This window comes from Sinohyriopsis cumingii, chromosome 12 (genome assembly GCF_028554795.1).
Source record: "Sinohyriopsis cumingii isolate HCF-2022 chromosome 12, ASM2855479v2, whole genome shotgun sequence".
Taxonomy (NCBI): Eukaryota; Metazoa; Mollusca; class Bivalvia; order Unionida; family Unionidae; genus Sinohyriopsis; species Sinohyriopsis cumingii.
Window position 1 is genome coordinate 56,091,184 of NC_142972.1, and position 14,514 is coordinate 56,105,697.

At 34.2% G+C, this 14,514-nt stretch overlaps 1 protein-coding gene across 1 annotated transcript in view; it reads right to left on the reverse strand.

The window, feature by feature from the left end:
* LOC149786503 (baculoviral IAP repeat-containing protein 7-like) overlaps positions 1-5,010 on the reverse strand; it is a 74,155-nt gene extending 69,145 nt beyond the window's left edge. The window contains exons 1-2 of the mRNA XM_089976980.1: positions 4,749-5,010; positions 2,666-2,810 (exon numbers count right to left, since the gene is read on the reverse strand). The gene's annotated coding sequence lies outside the window, so the exon portion shown is untranslated. The remainder of the gene's footprint in view (positions 1-2,665; positions 2,811-4,748) is intronic.
* Between the last annotated feature and the right edge of the window lie 9,504 nt (positions 5,011-14,514).

A 14,514-nucleotide genomic window follows, 5' to 3' on the forward strand; every position in this document is an offset into this window, starting at 1 on the left:
TGTGTGATTGTATATTTTGGTTTTATGAGGGTACAGGAGTGTGGAGTGCAGGAGGTGTATTTTGATATAAATCAAAAAGAGGGTCCTGGATTGTAGAGTGTGTGGTTAGTATGCAGGGACTGGATAGTAATCAAACTGTGGGTGCTGGAAAGCGACTTCTGGATTGCATATATGGTCTGTTTCGATTGTATCTGAACCTATTAACATTAACATTCTTGTTTGAGGCCATAAAATCGTTTGAGCCATTCGTTTACATGTCGTGTCACTATAGCTTCAAATCTACGATGTATTGTTAATTTCCCTTTTCAGGCTACACATTCTGAGGCTATACTATTATCCCCATATTAAACCTACTGACGACCGCTCCGGTGGCCTAGTGGTTAGAGCGTCCGCCTTGGATGCGGGAGGTCGTGGGTTCGATCCCCGGCCGAGTCATACCAGAGACTTTAAAAATGGTACTAACAGCTGCCTCGCTTGGCGTTCAGCATTAAGAGGTTAGTGTTAGGACTGGTCGGCCTGGTGTCAGGATAATGTGACTGGGTGGGACATCATGCTACATGTCTGCGGCATGATGCCCCAGTGCTAGACATCACTATAAACTGCCACATTGCAGACATCGTAGCGATATGACTGAAACATTGTTAAAGCTACGTTAAAAATCAAAATCACAAATCACAAATCACAGACTTACTGACAATTGGGGCATACAATTTCCCGTACGTACCCAGAATGATTCACAGAGAATTAACTCTATTAATGTTATCACGTATCCCCAATTAAGGCCATTGTAACATAGAATTTCCCGTGCAAGGCCCGGTTGTCCGCATTTGTTAACCTCTTGACGCCTATATAATTATCCCTTGAGGCCGAATACCCACTCACAATTAATTCGGGCAGAAAAGGCAAAACGCTCATAATAGCTCTGAAGTCCAGGGTGCAGTTTCTGACGTATGATCTTTTCAAATTCCAGAAAAGGTAGAGAACAAAAAATGAAGCCACATGATGTGATCTACAGCAAAAAGTGTATGCGTGCATTCCATTTTAAAGTTACAATGCCCACACTGTGCATGCATTTCACCATTTTTCAATTGACCTAAAGTGGGAAGGAAAAAAATGATTTTAAAGAAAACGTGTATGTGACATTTATCGCTGTTTGAAATGCTCAAGATGTTATGTTTAAAAGACGTTCCAATATTCAGTTTAGAATAAAGATGTGCCATTGTAAAATATGTAAGTCAGTTACGCTATTAAATAAAATATATTCGTAAATGCCAGGCCGAGTACTGCATTACATCAAACACAACATGAAAAGAGCATATCAAATAAGGATTAACTTTATTGGTAAAATATAAACTAATATCATAAAAATAAGTTTACTAATTCTTTAAAAATAAAAGTGCATTTTTAAATGAATTATCAATATAATATGATTAATTATTAATAAAATACTTGATAGTAAGCATTATGCAAGCCATAATTCTTTATTATATAAATTGAGTTCTGATGAACTTTTATACATTTGTCAAGAATATATAAAGAACTTTTTTAAAATTTATTTATTTATGTATTTATTTATTTTCTATATCTTTAATAAGTGTGCGTTATACATAATAAAAATATTGATAAACTGTTTATCTCTATTTAATCATGAATATATGTGTGTGTGTGTGTGTGTGTGTGTGTGTGTGTGTGTGTTTGTGTGTGTGTGTGTGTGTGTGCCAACGGAATGCTGGAATAATGTATGAGATCTCCATCCGACATTAGGAGTAAGTTAATCCGACGTAATAAGTAAGTAAAGAATTGATATAACATTATGTCACTGATACTAAGAAGCGTAAAATATTTAGCAAGTTCCGCTGCATATATAAACGCACGAGATAATTTCTAAATTTAGAACTGGATATTCCCCTGGAAAAGTTGCTGTTACACATAGATATAGCCTACAAATAATTCCTTATTACAGGCGCAGTAGGAGCAGTCACTACACGACGCTAAAAATAGATTTGGCATTTGTTCTCAGTTACAGCTTAGTTCAGTTACTGGGGAGAAATCTTTTGTTATCATGAAAAGGCCGTAGGAAAATATGTTTCAATCCAAAGGAAGTGCGGACAAATTTTGACAGAATATCAAGGGTACCAAAGCAAAAAAATTTAGTGTAAAGATAAACGATCAGAGTGTCAGCCATGTTCATTAAGAATGCACTAAAACTTGCTGTGATACAAGGCAGCTGTACATACTAGAAACTATTCAGATTAAGATTTTCATATGCTTGTCTTTCATACAATAGGGCAACTGACCAACGTGAACTGTGGACACTCTAGTTTGTCCAATACGTCCTTTTGCACTGCATAAAAACAGGACGGTATCTCAAATCAAACGCTTTGTGTGAACTCTAATTTTCAAATTGTTTTCGTGCATATGTATTATCTTTCTTTTACGGTCCACGTGTTTCTGAACTTGAAATCTATGCGGTTACCTAGGATACATTTATGCCAGTAAATCCTTATTTGGAATTTCATTGTAAAATGTGAAATATAAACATGAGTACGATAAACATACATCCGATCTCTTTATATTCATCACTTCTATCCTCACAGATCAAAACTATTATGACACTTAACTCTACTGTAAACACTATTCACTTCTAACGAAAAATGAATCTTACCTTACAATCCATTGTTTTCTTGGCGATGAATTTGGTCCCACTGCCTCTCATGACCACGTCTACGTTTTCGTCGTGGCAATTCTCGTCCCAACCACTCAAAAATCTCCTGTACATATTGTAAAGCTGATGAGAGGATCTGCCTCAACTGGAAATATAAAACGAATATCTTCAATCAGCGAGCGAACCAATATTTAATTTTCTGTTGTTGTTTTCTTGCTAGGATTTTTAAAAACAATAAATAAATAAATTGCGACTCAGAAATAGATTGAAAAATTACTATTTTGGCTTAGATTCTATTACAAAATAATTCGTTCTATATATCAAATTAGCTAGAAGCAAAAACAATGTCTTTAAATTTTATGAAAAAATTGAAAAATATTCTGGTTGTAAAACAATAATTAACCTCCCTTCCCCCCAAATAAATTAAATTGTCGATCTCTAATGTTCTTCGCAAGATTACAGTTCAGTTTCTAAAGTTCTTCCCAAGAGCAGATTTTGAGTCGAGGGAAAGTTGAACTGGAATTTTTGAACCTAACTATTTAATATATAATATTATATATGTAGATCAAGCTAGTTTTTAGAATTAAGAGAGTTGATATAGTTGATATTAAAGTTGAATTATGACTTAATTTCATTTATTAAACTTACTCGAACATATGACAGGAAGTATACGAAGGTGATCAATGGAAACGTCCAAGTCAACACAGTGAGAGGGGATTCTATTAGCCAAAGCAGACAAAGGAGAGTAAGGTCACAGCAACTTTAAAAGTTACATTTTTGTTATAAACATTGAATATGTTCTAAAACCTACCGTGCAGTTACCGAACTAACAATGTTGATCCAGTCGAATGTGGAAGGATACGTTTAATAAAGAAAAATTATTCTCTCTCTCTCTCACACACACACACACACACAAACGCACACACACACACACACGCACATACACACACAGAGTAATACATAAACACGTTCACATTCTACGTCATATTTGTATCGTTTCATCATTGTCTTTTTCAAGTACTGATTCTTTTCAACTAGCTCTAAAGGTTGATTGAACAGATTATGACTTGAAACTTGGACGAATTCTCGTAAGAAACGTAATCATTACATGACCTGTAAATAAAACATGTTGCTAAATTGAAAGTTCAACACATGTATGCTAGTCACGCGCACAGTCAAATAATGACCCAGGTGGGGAACCCACAAATACTATATCAGAGCAAAAACCTGTTTCAAGAGGCCAATGTACTGGTGAGACCGAATAAAATATCCTTTCGTAAAGTCAGTAATTAAACATTACCAATGATGTTGTTTGTTTGTTGCTTTACTGTTGTTGCTTTTTTGGACAGCGCTTTTAACACATTATTGGCTAGACCACAACATATAAGTAAGGCTAAGTGCTTTTCACAAAAACACACCGAAATAACCGACCCATGCTGGACTTGGCGGGTGTCGAACCCGCGACCCTTGAATGATGATATTGTATAAAACGATTACTAGAGTTCAACGTATTTTCATTGCAGCAGGTAATACCCGTTCCGATTAAATGATATGTTACCACATCTTTATTTAAGGCGATTCTTTATTAGGATTTTGATGCAAATTGATTTCTAAAAGTATTTATCATTTTCACACTGAATTTGGCATCACGAGTCAAAATCAGATTTGACGACAACATGTTACGGAGCACATTGCTATCTTTGACATTACTGATAATACAACTAAATATTTCTTTAAACTCCAATATTTGCGTTAAAAACATGGTTCCTAACGAAACATATCATTATTAACATTTTCCTTTTAAGAAGTACCGTTTTTTTTTTTCAAGTTCTTACAAAAGCATCCCATGCACATGTCCATGCAGTACGTCTGGTCCTATTATCGATTTTATCATGTACTACTATGTAAATATGAAAAAACAGAAACACTACAATACTATGGATATTATCCTGAAACTTGCAAATATATTCAAGCAAAACATGTCTTATAACGTAAGTCCTGTCATAATTAACGGCATACGCATCATAATAGCAGTCATTTATTTCACCATTTTATGTAAATCGATATTTTTCTAATATCATACCTTGCCTAGCTGAATTAATTCTAGTCATCCTTCCACCATGGTAGCACGATTGTAAGGACAACAGATCAAAACTAATCCAGACGAAATCACTGCGAATCGAACATTAAAACTAATCTGGTTTAGACCATTTCCAAGGTCAAGGTATCGTGCATATCATGCTGAATATTCCCATGTTTTTTCTGCCTTCTTTGATCATCAAGGACGGCGCGAAAGAAGATGACTGAGTAAAACTTAGGCACGAATCATTTTCAGAACTATGCATCAAATGAAACAAGCAGTTTACATGTGATTTGCAGATAAAGACATACTACGCTATTTTTAATTATTGAAAAAATCTTTCGGATTTAAACACTCGCAATGTTCACATAAGACCTTGACCTTGAAAATTGTCTTATCCTAAAATTTCCTTCCATGCACAGTGATTTCTCCTGGTTACCAAGGAAAGCTCGTCCATGCAAGTATTATGCCATGTCAGACGGTATTTTGGTATTCACTCTTTTAGGTTTTATGGCATGTTTAGAACTATTTTGAATTGCATCGAAAACAATAGTAATTTATATTTTGCACAACACCAACAAAGAAATATGATTGGTAGCCATCCATTTTTATATTTCCCTTTGTATGATTTAATTTGCTCGCTTTTACATTGCTATTCGGATATTGTCTATTGCAGTGATAGAGTTTCAAAGAGAAGTGAGTTTTTGAAATGACTTTTGGATTTGTTTTAAAAGCTAGAGCACTATTTATCGAGTGGAAAAGGAGGGTTCATGATTTGGTATATTTTGTTTCCCTTTGTTTTGTCAGCTTATTTCTTAGTACTTCACTTCAGCGAGCTCTAAAGATGCTACGAATAACTATGACTTGCAATCTAAAGAATTCTCGCAAAATAGTAACAATTACAGGGATCTATAAATAAAACAAGTTATGTTACTAAATTTAAACTTTAAGGCATTTAGCCAATCACGCGCACGGTCCATGACTTCCTTGTTGGGAAACCCACTAATGTAATGTCAAAGTCAAGTACTGCCAACACCGATTACTGACAGTTTAGTCAGTGCATATACACTTCCATTTGGTTTCATTACCTTTGTGGTGTGATAGTCGGGTTTGGGGGTTGGGTGGCTAAGGGAGTTAACGACACTTTTAACACATTATTTTGCTAGGTCATGTCGTAAGTGCTTTTATCGGGGACACATAAATGAAGCTGACCCAGGCTGTACTTGTCGGATATCGAACCGGATATCCTTGCATTACAATATTGTATAAACAATTTATAGGTTTTTCAAGTCTGAAAAAGATAAATAGTATTAGATTTCTCAAACAGTTGACAGCCCTATATATTTATTTCGTTGATTGAAGAATGGCTGCTGCAGAAGAATCTGTTTTAAGTCAGGAACATTCTTTTCATACTAAACAAGTGAGATGTAACTTTATGGGATATGTTTGGGACATTATTATCATTTGTCTCGTGATATTTGAGCGACAATTGATCAAAATGGATACCGAAATTTGTATAAGACGATTTTATTAATTCATATGAGAAAACTTTGTAAATTAGATGAAGCTTAAACTGAGGATCAGACGCATGCGCCTTTTGGTATCCGCAACTAGTGCAAGGCAGTTTCGCTTAAAACATGATTGGCATAAAAAGGTACCTTATTTTCCACCATGCCGCAAAGCCTTAGAATAATCTTATGTGCTCTCGATTATTTGTTGTGGGGATAAAATGACAGATACTTGTATTAGTTAACTGCGGCACTAGCGCCTGAAAGTTTATTAAACTAATCAATGCAGATTTGCTTCAACTGAGGCATAAGATGCACCTTTGATGTCAAAATTGGGTACATGCTTGATCATATAATCTTCAGAGGCTATGACTTCATGAAAGTGTTACGTAGCACATTTTTCTCTGTTATTCGTGTGTTTAGGCCATATATAGACAATGAAGTACGGGGATATTTGTTGTGACAATTTCCTTTTTTTTTAAAGACTAAGATAACCTATGATGATAATGAATGTATTGAAACAGTTTTTTTTTTTGGAGACAAAAATGATATATTTAGTGTAAAAATAGAGCATACCATAAACGCTTGAGCAAGAATAACTTCGTCATCAATGCATCAGTAATCCACTTATCTACACGCGTATTTTGTAAAAATATTAATTATTTATATATACATGCATAGATCCATAATCTCATTACAAATAACACAGGATATTGAACATTTTAACTATGTCCAAGTTAGCAAATTTCAAGTGTACCTAGTGATTTCAATGTTAAAAATTAATGAGGAATGAAAGAGTGTCTTGTCAAATGCTTTTCGACGGTAGACAAATAAAACCCACCAAGTAATTATAATTATCCTCAGTAAAAGTCCACTACATTAACTTGTCTATAGCTGTTAAACATATGTCAGTAATGGCACAGAAGTCTCTTGGCATGGAATAGTTTGACTTTAAAATCTTATGATCCGACAAACGATAGGGGTTGTTGATTGGGGGGGGGATTGGCCTAAATGGCTGTGTGTATGTGTGTCTAGGTTTGTATCCAATTATAGCATCCGTTTAACTGAATAACAACCACGCTGAGATACACAGGATGATAAATGTATTCCAGCAGGGAAGTGACTGGAACGTGTCATATTTCAAAAGATTAAGTGGCCAGTGCCTGCGAAACAAGGTGATGATGATTTAAACGCAATAAACAAAATGGCTGTTTTACAAGGATAATGAAATACAAAACCAAAACAAACAAAAACAAAAACAAAAAGAAAAGAAAACCCACAAAAAAAAAAAAAAAAATACGCAATGAAATATTTGTTTCAATAAAAGCAAAATGTCAAGGAAAGGTAAAGGTAGATAAACTCATAGATATTCCTATCTGGCACTGACTAATGACTTGGAGGTGTATCGCGCAGACGCTTTGAAGTGCACATGAAGTGAGCATGTCAATTTGCAAAAAATGAAAAATATATTGAAACGCAATAAACTCAATTGCTTCTTTATAAAGATATTAGATTAACAAGAAAGCGAATGAGCGATGAAATTCTTCTCTCACTGAAAACAAAATGTCTTAGGGGAGATATAGGTAGATAAACTGAAAGATATTCCTACCTGACTCTTATAATAACCTGCAGCTGAATCGTGCTTCGAAGCAGCGTGCGCTTTGAAGTGCGCAATGCTAAGTTGCAAAATGATGCATATAATAAGCATAGTTCTCTTCAACGCTTACAACAGTTTTGTGTTTTATCCTGCATATTTCCGAGTACTGATTTTTGTCATTAGTATATGATTGTGCATCTAATTTATTCCAGCGACAATTTTAAGAACATATATGAACAAATGCCCAACGTTGAAGGTCGCAAAATCGGAAGACTTAAAGCAAAGTATTGAAAATTATCCGTAACACTTACATGTATATTTTGGGCACAATTTCTTCTCGCATTGTTTCCCTACATTTCTTTTTCTTTGTTTTGTTTAGTTTTTTTTTCTTACATCACTTACCTAAAACAAACAGACATACATTTATACACAAACAATTTCCTCATTAATGTTATATATGTTTTTACATTACAAAACATTACATGAGAAATACTGAAATAGTTGTGTTTTAGTGCGATGTACTTTATAATGTCTTGTGCTTCAGATGCAACAATGTTTTCTCTAATCTAGACATGTTATTTAGTTATATTTGTTCAATAAATATGTATTTATAATGCCATGTAGTTCTCAAGACAACATTCTTCCATAAAAACCCTTATCCAAAAACAAACAGTAACAAACAGTAATAAATTATATAATATAGGCAAGTTTGCCGCTGCATGTTTCACTGAAAGAAATCATAACCAATGGAACGATAAAACTGCACATATATGTACTACTATTCAAACGTAAACAATTCACCTTACTTTCCACCATACGTTTGAATTTTTTATGAATAAGATACGATTTTTCTTAAGATTTTGAAAATAGTCCAATCTATAATACAGATTACAAGGTGAATATACGGATTTGAATAAAGATATCAAGGTGAATACAACACAGACTTATACAATATGCTTAGTTTTGTCTACAGTAAGGAAACACAATCAGTCTTTACAGGAAAACAGTGGGGATGTTAGTATATAGTAATCAAACAAAAAGATAATATAGTATATTTCCTCAAACGTATTCGGTCTGCAATATTTTAATCCATTAGAGAAATAAACAAATAAATAATTCAGGATGTTGAAAATAACAAAGTCTGACAAATGTATCACTCATAAACACAAAAATACATACTTTGAGTATCCGTCCGCATGCCCGCAACTGAACTTTAAAAAAAATCCGTATTATAAGGATACGATTTTATATAAGGTCGGTATGACAACCATCTTGATATTGGTTTAAAACCACCGGATTTCTTTTTTCCATTATGAAAGGTTTGACTCGGAAGTACATGACTAAGCTGATCTGAGGTAGCACATATAGTCAAAGAGATACAACTCCTAATTTAACGCCGGGACAAAACTGATCAAACAAATGAAGGATTTTAAAATGATGATAAACGTAGCGGGAGCAGTTAATCTCTAATTATAATTTGCAGATCTCTTGTAAATTCGTGTGTCCAAAATTTCTGTGCCTCCATCCATCCATTCGTCTGTTTTTGTTTTCCTTGAAACCTGAGCTCTATCTACACTGATCATATAATCGTGGTCCTATTTAACATGAATAATGGTTTCCATTTCCAGTCTGATAAGGTAGAGATTTAAGAAAAAATGATTTAAACTGTTTTGACAAAAGAAATGCTGTTTCATACTGGCCAGACTGGACTAAATATTTTCTGAAAATATAAGGATTACTGTCAATAACTTACATGTAATGATGGTTCATGATTTTCCCGGTAACCACGATGTATTAAGAAACATTGCATACTTATAAATGGAACAACAAACAATTTTAAAACTTTAAAAACTCTAAGTCCGATATTTATATAGCATTATTTTGGAGTGTGAACCGTATCTCAGTGACGGAACACAAATAAATGTTTCTGGCGATTAAGTTTAAAATATGAATATCTTGATTTCAGATGTTTGAATTCTAATAGAAACAAATTTTTTAGTTGTTAAAAATATGCCATAAATTTTGTTATAATACCTATTCAATCTAGCAGTACAGCAAAATATTATCTTGTACCTGTCAATGCATTTTAACGTGGAACTGTAGAAATGAGGACGAATCAGATATTCAATTTTCATCGAGTACGAAATGCATTTACACGTAAATTACTTTACAGAAAGAAGGCCCGTGTGATCGAGTGGTCTAAAGTGCGCGCCTTTACCGAAGAAAACCATCTCAAGACGTTGAAATTTAATGATATTATTGTTGATTGTAAGAGACAAATTCAAACAAAAATTAGTTTCTTCCTAAACAAAACGACGTAACAAATTGCTATGTTTTGATAATCGCAAGAAATTTAATTGCCACGATTGTAATCCATAAAAAGCATCATTTGTCAATGTTCATTTGTTAGTCAGAAGTCTAAAAGGCACCGCAAATCTTATATTCTTGTATAGTTATTGTAATTCTTCTTCTTCTTATTATTATTATTATTAGTAGTAGTAGTAGTAGTAGCAGTAGTAGTAGTAGTAGTAGTACGGTAGCATATTTTTACTGTATGTATGCAGTTTATATATATATATATATGTGTGTGTGTGTGTGTTTGTGTGTGTGTGTGTGACTGTAATTGCAATGCCATGTGAATTTAGTTCAAACATATTTAATTTGCTAAATTATTTATACAGGGATGGGCTACAAGTTGTCAAAAGATTAGATGAGCCATTCTCCCAAAATATATATTATTACAAAAAGATGTGATGAAAAGTAAAACGGAGGAAACAAAAAGAAAGTCAGATAAAAACAACATGTATCTTCTAGTATTAACATAGTGTATTATTTGATTCACCTCAAAACAAATGTGCACGTACATTCTTGGGAATAATTAATTAATTATTTTTAATTCATTCGGACGAAACATACAATCTGACGAGAGACAAGATATCGGATCGGATTTTTCTGCGGCTCCACATCTTAGGACGATTTATCTTTTCGATCCCTTCTCTTTCGAACAAAAATTCCATTTATATTTAGAATATAGCAAAAGGATTAGATAAGATGCTTTATATCGTTTAATTATTTGTAAGACAAAAGCTTAAAAGACATTTAAATTTCGTTACAAATGCGTATTAGATCATGTATGTGTAATCTACTTTCTGAAGTGCGGATACAGATCGCAATCTGATTGTATGCGCTTATTTGTCGTCATAGGTTGTAACTTTAAAGATCGGTCATCCGGCCCGAGCTCTGGAAGAAAGTGCACATGCCTGTATTATAGTTTACTTTTGAACAGTGTGTTAAGCGCAAATGAAAATATGACATGCATTTTCTGCTTCTACTCTGCTGTAGAATAAGGGATTGTCAATCATTTAACTTGCATACAAATATTTGTTCAGGTTATTACTTTGGTTTTTGATCCTAGTATGAATAAAAGAATATTTGATATCATATTTTACATTCAAATTTTGACCATTCCCAACAATAGTACTACTCTGGTAAAGCATGTGTTACGACCCTATCAGCCGAAACAAAGTGACAGAAAAGAGCTAAAACCAACACATTTGTAAAATTCAACAAATACATTATTTCCCATGAAATTCAAAACCAACTTACAGTTTTGTAAATTAGATCACAAATGCTCCTAGAAATTCTAACACCCGTCCAAATGAATAATTTTCCAATTGAATGTCAGTCGTATTCCAAACATATTCCATATTGAATGCGTTCATGTGCCAGCAGTCTCAGATGTGCTACCGTGTCACTGGTCTGGAGTGTGGCGATGGTCAAACAGTTTTTTGATGTATCATAATAATATAATGAAAGATGTGTTTGTCTGGATTCAGTGTAATTCCAAATTAATTTTCTTGTCCAAGATTATTATTGTGCACTTGGTTATTCCAACGAATAATAATTTGAATAAATTCGAAGAAAAAAAATGAACACAACAATAAGAAGGATTATGTTTCAGATGGTATGACCAGAAGGAGTAAATAGTCAAGTAAACAGCATTATATAAAATAGGACACCAGTATGATGCGAAATATTCATTTCTAGAATATTCCAAGTTGTCAACAAGACAAGTTATAATAATAAAATTGTAACAAAGAATTAGGCATACATCAAGTACACCAAGATAAATGTTTGCTATGTTATGTTCTTTACATTTATAAATAATATATAATCATGCAGAAAAGACTACAAACAATACAAATTAACATTACAAGTGACCTATAACCAAACCATTTATGAAGCAATTGAGTTACGAAGAAACGGAATGACATAGAGAATCAAAATATCACATCCTAAAGCCAGTGGATATTGCTAAATAAGTGTGAGGGCATTGAAGGTCACAACATTAGTTTATATCAAGTTACTTACAGACCTTCCGAAAGCTAATCACCTAAATCGACGATGCGAACTTAAATATAAAGCGTTAAGTGGAGTTGATACAAAGTAGTGATTATTGTGTTATTGAGATTCGTGATCTTGGAATATTTGACAGATTTATTCAGTTAGTTACATCACACCTTTTGTAGAACAATAAAGGCCAAGGCAAGATACGACAAAATTGTAAGACTGCTTTCTCTTCCCTTTTCAGGAAAACTACACGAATTTCTTACGCACACGGAGTAGAAAATGCAGTTATGTTCTCAGACGTATGGAAATGGACAAACGTACAATGCAACTTTAAATAATGACGTGCTTCGGGCTCAGTTTTTGAGTCTTCGAATATATTGAGTTTTTGTGCTTGTCGGAGACGGAAGATAATGTGGATGTCACGACAAATAACCTCAACAACATCCATTCTGCAGTGATGCAGTGCTAAACAAGGAAGTGAGAAAACGCGATAAAGAAGTGAGAGAACACTGTTCCCACGTTTCCCAGAGCATTATACCCCAGTCTGCATGTACTTTTAAAAGTTACGCGATCTATTGAAATATAAACAGTAATTCAAACACTAGCAGAATTTAGCAAAACAACGCCATAAAACTTAGGTATCAGTCAAGTATTTAAGAACCTTGTTTATCATTCTTCTCAGGTGTGATATTTCTTGTATCTCTTCCGCACATATGTTTGTGTGGATGGAAAGTTATATACTCTGATATATTGATTTTTCACGCAACTTGTGGTGTAATAAATGCATTGAGACACGAATTAAAGGACGCCGTCATATAGAGGACACATGCTCAAATAGGACAACATTTTATGAGCATTATCATTTTAGCATGCAAATTTTACTTTTATCTTGAGATCACCTATTCAGAGGATACAGTTGCTGTTCAATTACGTGTCCTTTATATGCATGCTTCACTTTAGGGCAAAACAATACAGTGGTGAAAGTAAAACGGTGTATGACCTTAGACAAATGCACAAAGTAATAACTGATCCTGTCGATTTGATTTACATCAGATAACGGTCATTTCCATATTTTGAGATTGATCCGTCTTCACAGCCGACGACACAATATATATTCATATTTTGTGACAGGCTCAATCTTGTCACATGTTTCATTTATATTCGCCCTGTTTTTGTCTTGTGTCTGCCATCGAACGTCATATGAGTCTTTGGATCACGCACCGAAATGCCAAAACACGATAAATTCAAAACAATTAAAGGATAAATATTAGAGGCACCTTAAATTGTGCAATTTAATTACTGAGTAAAATCAATTATAGTCTGTGCATCATGTATACATTCCATGTTGAAATACGTTTTCACGATATTTGAAACAAGGTACTGGAGTGGGTAGTGGGCTGTCAGCCCACGCGATACCCTACAAAGATGGGCGCGAAACAACCGAAACATTTCGTAGAATAGTTTTTTTTTCCTTTGTAGTAAGATGATTAACATTTTAGCCCGAATATGCTGAAAATGCAGGCGATTCCGGGCTCTTCACCCCCGCTCCAAGGACCAGACGAAGGGTTCCATTCCACAGCCCCTTTGAATAATTGTTTTGAACCTCACCCCCACCATCACCATCGATATTCATGGATCCATCGCTGATGTATAACATACTATTTACTGAAGAAAATGTTTTCGTTAACATTTAAAATGACTTCTGTCTGAAACCTCTGGGATAAACGTTGTGGTGCTAGTATTAGCTGAATGCAGAGTTTATAGGTGTACAAGATTTCCGAAGACAAAAGACCTTTTTTTAGCCACACATGCAAGAAACCGTAATTAAAAGATGTCTGAGTATGTCTTGATACCGTTTCTTTAACACCTGTGTTTGCTCACTTTTCATTAACCCGTATCTTTATTGATTAGCCAGCCAAGTGAGTTTTCTAAGGATTTCTAAATACAAAATTCAAAACCAAGCATTTCATTTAAGATGTATTCAGTACACTATCCAATGAAGTTTTGTACAGTCTTAAACGTGGACTCTTCACTGAATTCAAATACACTAGTGCTGCGCGAGGATAACTGGGGGTGTAAGGTGGGGAATTGTCCCCTGGGACCAGTTGAGGGGTGAGGGGCTGGGAGCTATGTTTTGTAGCTGAAACTGTCATTGTATTTCTTGTCCTTTTACTGTAATGGGGTAATTCGTCGCAAATCTTATATGTATATGGAGGTTAGAAAGTAAAATATATTGTTCCCAGTGGCAAAGTAGATGCATCACTAAAGAACATTGTCCACGGGAGTATCGAACCCTCACGCCACCAGGGCAGAT